We start from the raw sequence: 6,612 nt of genomic DNA on the forward strand, positions 1-6,612 counted from the left end.
TCCACAAAGTAAGTCTTGTTGTCACAGAATCAAACCTTTGGTGACCAAACAAACCAAACCATAGAAAAGACCTTCATTGTTCAAATGTTTTTTTGACCAAGAAAAACCACAGGGAAATCTCTTTGCTTGCCAAACCAAATAAGAAACGTCTCAAGGTGTGGGTTGCAATAGAAATGAGAAAAGAGAGGAGATTAGCTGGGGTGGAATCTCTCACCACTGGAACTAATCAAAGATAGAGGACTAGCTATAGGGTGGGATCACGTCCACCCATGTCCAAAACTAATTAATGGAAAACGGGTCTTAAAACCCTCATAGCTGCAACTCAAAAGAAATAAAGATATTCCATTCCAAATCAATGATGATACAATGGTTCCATCTCTTCTTTATTTATAGATTCCTCATGGGGCTCTCTCTTCCGTAATCTAATGTAAGGGGTTATTAGGGTAGCCCCCAATTTTTGCTTTTTGCTCCAACTACCCCAAATTTACCCAATGTTGCCCCATAACATTGGATAATAGGTTTCCCCCTTTATCAAAGACTATAGCCTATGAGGTTGGATAGTCTATTTCATCCTCCCTTGGGTAATTAATCCACAGGGAACATTACAGTCCCCCTTTCCCGACATTGCTTGTCCTCAAACAATTGCATGTTTGGGTGTTGTACAATATTTCCTTCAATTCTCAAGAATGAAAAACTTCCTTCGATACTTACAATTGCCATAGGAAGAAAACCAACACCCTTCTTTAGTTCTTGTAGTCCAATGACCAATATGCTGGTTGGAGATGTCACCATGCAATGGTCACTGTTTCCATTCATTGGTTTATAGTTCAATCCTGGGTCAAGAGTACAAATATGTGCTACTGCTAAAGCAAGTTCTTCTTTTAGACATGCGTTTTCAACCTCCATTTTACTTGTTCCAATAATTTCATCACTATCACATCCTTTATCAAACATCTAAGGTTATATTCCTTACCAGAATTTATAGGACCATCTTCATTTGGGACTGAATGATAGCTACCGCTTTAGAGAACGAGTTTTTCACGTGCAGATTACGATCAACCTTAGGCAGTGGCCCTACTAAGGCTTCTGGAGCCAAGCATGCTAGGTCTGCATCATTAATGCCAATCAAGTTGACGTCAAATAACCCATAGCTGCTAAGACATCCTGAGGAGTATGTGCAAGCAAATATTTTAAGGGTTGTCCTGGTCTGATCACTTTAGTCTTTCTTATTCTATTCCTTGGCTTGCTTGCCTTATATGGAGTTTTGTCGATGTCCTCCTTCTAGCCACCTCTATAAAGCAATCCTGATATGCTGCACCAATTCTGCAACTCAGTTCAACAAATATCTCATCCTTCTGGCTTTGTGGAGTCTTCAATGCTTCTTGTCAAACAGAATTTGCATCAACCCATTGACCTTGGAATTGCCTTAAACCAAAGTTCAAGGCACCAATTTCATCCTTAATGGCCCGCACATTACTTTTTGCTGGAAGGATCTGCTTTTTCAGGGAATCCCACCATTGATCTAGAATTTTATTACGTTCCTGAATTCTCTCAATGTGGCCAAATGATTTTTTCATGTCACACAACATGACTTTCTTCTTGTAAAATAATACTCTTTTGGTCAATTCTATTTTGTACCTGGTTTATCTGCTCATCATTTTTTTTTAACCTTAGTCTTTGTCCAACATTATTCATTGGGGTAGCTGTATCTTTGTACCTCGACCTTTCTTACAAGCTTTTCTAGACCTTTCTCCAGTATGATTGGTCTAATTTTGGGATTTCAAACAACTGGATTATGTATTACTAGACAAGCTTGCTTCTGCATTAGGTGCGTTTAATGGTGTTCCTCCATAACTTCAGCCCACTTGCATTTCCTCAAACATGAGCAGAATATTGACCACCTCCCCTTTGGCTTAGTCTTTTTTTTTTTTGCATCCCCTTTTGCAACACAACCAAGCATAAACTGTACAACGACCTTAGCTCCACTCTCAATAATATGCCTTCCACTATCTCTAATGGTGTCTCTTCATATTTAAGAATTTGAGGATATGTAAGCATATGAAAAGAGTCAGAGAGGACGTTTATTTGATCATTGATAATATCTAACTCCTCAAACATCCCAAGATTTCCAATAGATCGTGGGAACTTGTGTAAGTTAGCAAAATTGCTGCCAACATTAAGCTTAACAAGATTTGTGGAAAGGCACAAACTCTTCGGTATCAATTCCATTTCATTAAAGCTTACATCAAGTTCTTTCAAATTGGTTAAAGAACCCATTGTTGACGGAAGGCTCTTTGTTCCGTTATATTTCTATTTTAGGACTTGTAATGATTCAAGCTTGGCAATAACTTTACACAAAGCTTTGAGTTGATTGTATTTTGCTTGAAGCTCAACAACATATTGATCAATTGACAATTGTATACGGTAGCTCTTCAATTTTATTTGTCTCAATACTCAGTGTTTTCAAATTGCTAAGTTGTCTAACAGACTCGGGCAGTGATGAAAGTTGATTTGAACTCAAGTCCAAGGATACAATCCGAGAAAGCTTTCCAACTGAAGCAGGTAGAGTCTATAAGTGATTGCCATGCAAGTCTAGATCGGTTAGATTGGGCAACTCACCAATGGAATCTAGAAGATTCATTAGCTGATTTGCATGAGTATCCTGTTTCTTTAACTTGGAAAATCCTTCAATTTTCCTAGGAAGGGTCACTATCCTGTTTTCAAACAAAATGATTTCAGTAAGATTATTAAGCTTTCCAATTGAGTCAGGCAACCACTCAACTTGGTCCATCAATCTTCCTTGAAGATCCAACTTCTTAGCATCTTCCTTGGCATTTATCTCAATCAGGCTGGCAAGCTTTATTAAACTGAGCTTTTGTTCCCCTTCAACATCTATGTTGTCTATAATCAGTCCCACAAAATTCTTGTTTTCTACTTTGGCTCCTACAGAATTCCTTTTACCCTCTTCAACATTCTCCTCCCCTTTAGATCCACTCATGACAGAGTACCTGTTAACAAGTGTTGGATTGCCAATTTCCCTAGAATCCATAACAGCATGAATGTCTCCATGTGGTCAACATCATTCAGATCAGTTGCCTTGACGGAGCTAGTTTCTAGGGAAATTGAAATTTCTTCTAAAACACTGCCTATAAGGGATTGATAGAAGAAACATTTTGGTACTTTTCCACATAAAAACCACGACAAATTGGGAGGATACTATGGATGCCAACAACATCTCTAAAGGAGGGAGGGGAGAAGAAGGATCTACCCCTTTCTAGATCAAATTTGCGAGACTCAATGCGATTAAAGGCAACACAACATCAACTCCTAGTAGGGGAGGATACGCGTATTCTTCTTTTAAAACAATGGCAACAATGCCCTTAATGGAGGAGGGTATTATTCTTTTCAAAAAACTAGTAAGTGTGATAGATCCCACTTCCTTTAGCAATACTAGGTTGTTGGTGGAGAAGACTTCTCAGGGCATCATGAGCTTGGGGAAGGAGGTACCAAGGGAAAAGGCCTTGCTGGTTGACATAGATTGACTATTTCCTTTCTCATGCAAGAGTCTCTTTTCCTTACCAAGGAAAATCGATGAGTATTATCCTAGTGTACTTGGTCCAGATTCCAAATATGTATTGTATTTGTAATTTGTCCTTTTGAAATTTATATTTCATATGTCACCTACCTCATTGTAAATATTTCATAAGTGACTTGGTTTAAGATGATCTTTCTCTTTATATATATACATAAAGAGAGAGAGATAGAGAGAGAGAGATAATCAACTATAGAGTGTACATGTATAATGTGGCAATCTCCTTTGTACTTGCATCCGTTCTTTCTTTTGTGAGTGTAGTTATTATTGTCTAATTGCGCACATATCATATATACAACGAAATTCCAGGACTGAAATTACCTAGGGACTGATAGTTGAAAATACATGAGGATGGACATGCTTTAATAGAGAAAGTGTAGCCATATCGTATTAACACCTTTCCTAATGCCTGAGGAAACTAATATTATTCCCACATGGGAATTATAATTCTTCTCGTCTCTTATAAATCTAAGATATGGGAATTACAATCCCACTAGAACACATAAATGCCAAAATTTAAGGATAGTTACAAATGAACATGGGATAAGAGTTACATTCCAAATTTGGTTTGTAATGTATGAGAAAACAAAATAAGCTGCACATGTTTCCAAGACAAAATTATTAGAAGACATTCGATGATCTGAAACATCGCTTTTCTCTGCACTAATCCTCACCATGCCAGACTTGCAACAACCATTTGAGATTAAGGCAAATGCCTTTGACTATGCTATTGGTGCAGTCCTCACTCAACAAGGACATTCGATGGTCTATCACAGTGAAACACTCTTTGATACTATTCAGAGATACCCCACCTATAATAAGGAGATGTACTCCATTGTGTAGGCCTTCCGACAATGGAAGCATTATTTTATGGGGAAGGAGAGTCAAAACTCAACAAATATTCTCCCTAATCTAATGCAGTTGATTAAGTCTTCTCAAGTTATAATGTCTTGTTAATATGACAAGCAATGGTGTGATTTTTGTAGGTGTCACTAATAGCATGACAAAAATCACAGTTGCTATTAATTGTGGTCTTCATGGTAAAGTGATGATTATTTTATCTTGTAATCTCCCATGTTTAGTTGAGCAGAGGTTAGGTGGTTTGTCTGATGTCACAAGGAAATAGGCAAGGCCAGGTCTAAGTCCTTGGTGAATTTGATTAAAGAAAGACCCCTCAACCATGGTATCTTGGTTGAAGGTAATATTTCTACTTTAACAAGGGATAATTTACCAACTAAAAAATATGAGTGAAAATATTTACCCTATCCAAGAAACACATAATAAATATTCGTCTAATAAAAACTTTGTAATTAGAGCAATTTGCTTGAGTATTGCTTCTAGTAACAATTTGATATGTTTTTCCACAAAAAATTTGGGTGAATTGTCTATGTTATAATAGAAACTGACTAAACTATTTGCCTCCCCTTATGCATATTAGGATAATTAACACGTTCTCAATGTTTTTCTTGCCTCTATTTTCAGGATAGCATAGAGAATGACATGGTACATGAGAGTCTGAGACCCCTCAAGAAAACAAGATTATAAGTTTGATTCGATAGGGAATATACCTTTTGGACAAAGAATGACAAAGGACACCCTGTTGGAAATACTAGGTGAATTGGTATTTCATTTCAATCAGTTAATTTTTAATCTTTAGAGCATTAAATAACATCAACATCAAATCAAAACATAAATTAGCAGCACCATTCAACAATGCACAACATCAAAGACAATACACAATCTCCGTCAGAACTTAACACAGCTTGGATTAGCCTCGGAAGGAATCTGAAATTAAGCCTCAGGGAAGCTGAGTTGTGCCTCAGAGAGATGACCTCAGGAGGGCTGAACCTGAGCCTCAAGAAGGGGCCAAAAAAGTTCACAGAGATGCTGAATTACAGCTCAGAAGGAAACCTTAGATACTCGTTGTTGCAACCCTGTTCAGTCTAGCGAAAAACCATACATAAAAGAAAAAATAATAAGCCCATAAATCCCCTCTAAAACTCGGCCTACTTCCTCAGATTGGCATGACAATCCTGGCCTCAGAAAATCAGACAAATTACATGGAAATATTGGTGTTCGATTTGATGCCTTTGGAGGGCATACGAGCACCATATTTATACAAGTCGAAGAGGCTTCTAGAGGGGGGACGACCTGTTCAAAAGAGGGGAGCCGACCTTGAGACAAATTTAAAATTTGAAATTTTCGAGCCAATTTTAACACCCTTGAAGGTCAATTTAAATTCAATTTTTTTTATAACAAAATCCTTCATTGCAAGCCGAGTTTGACTAGGATATCCCTTATATAATTCGATCAACTTTTCTTGAGCATTAAAAACCATTAATTCACCAAACATCAAGCTGCCCTTTTCAATCACTTTGGTTACTTTGACCATGACTTTGGGGTTTCAACTTCAAGAAGCCATATCTCCTCAACCGAGAGGACCCACATGGCGTGCAACCTACCGATGGAAATGGCATGACAAGGACTACACAATGGAGATGGTTATGCAAGCAAATTCACTGTTCTTCATCCTAAAATTACTCAACAAGTGCGGGGCAATATGATCAGGCATTTGGGCTTCCAAGACATCATATCCATTGATGCTTCCAATCAATATGATCTACGGACATATAGTAAAAGCGTTCAAGGACAGACGTTGGCATCAATGACAGCTCCATTAAACCAGTGTTGTTAAAATCGCGATAAAATCGCGATTTTATCGGAAAATCGCAATTTTTTCATCTTGCCGATCAAATCGCGATTTTTACGTATAAAAATCGCCTACTTTTTTTTTTGCCGATTTTTACTGAAAAAATCGCGCTTTTTTCAAAAAATCGCGATTTTTTCGAAAAAAGCGCGATTTTTAACGAAAAAATCGTGGGGGCTCAGGACAGCATAGTTTTATAACTTTTTTTGGGTTTTTTCATGCAATGTTTTTTGAAAGAAACAAATAATTTTTGAGTGGGGTAGCTTAATGATCAAGTCTAGGCCCTAGTATGGATATGCTATTCATGGTAATG

At 37.5% G+C, this 6,612-nt stretch overlaps 1 pseudogene; it reads right to left on the reverse strand.

Annotated features, from left to right (window-relative positions):
• Nucleotides 1–1,834: 1,834 nt before the first annotated feature.
• LOC149182482 (plant intracellular Ras-group-related LRR protein 4 pseudogene) lies at nucleotides 1,835–3,049 on the reverse strand (annotated as a pseudogene).
• Nucleotides 3,050–6,612: the final 3,563 nt, after the last annotated feature.

This window comes from Pinus tabuliformis, chromosome 3_2, assembly GCF_031772625.1.
Source record: "Pinus tabuliformis cultivar Carrire ecotype Pingquan chromosome 3_2, CPIR1, whole genome shotgun sequence".
Taxonomy (NCBI): Eukaryota; Viridiplantae; Streptophyta; class Pinopsida; order Pinales; family Pinaceae; genus Pinus; species Pinus tabuliformis.